Raw genomic sequence first — 359 nt, 5'->3', positions numbered from 1 at the left:
TGATTTATTATTCACGATTTTTCTTATTGACAGGGGATAGAGCTAATCAAACATTTACAATTAATGACCTTCTATGTAGCAATAGCATGCTTTAATATGAAGTAAATTTAAATTTACCTTCCGGCCAAACAATGACGTCACCTATTTGAGTTTTATCTTTATTGCAATATACAATGCAATGAATAATTTGGTTTTCATCATTTTCCGAAAGGGAAGAGAAAATGGTTAATAGCATAGCGTTATACACGACAGTAAATTTAATATATATACATATCGGCAACAGATCACTATCGATTTATTTATCATAATCAAAGCAATCGATCGGGTGTATAGTGACAAAAGCGAATATATGAATCTTC

Source organism: Penaeus monodon, chromosome 20 (assembly GCF_015228065.2).
Source record: "Penaeus monodon isolate SGIC_2016 chromosome 20, NSTDA_Pmon_1, whole genome shotgun sequence".
Taxonomy (NCBI): domain Eukaryota; kingdom Metazoa; phylum Arthropoda; class Malacostraca; order Decapoda; family Penaeidae; genus Penaeus; species Penaeus monodon.
Note: the sequence above shows the minus strand (reverse complement) of the source record.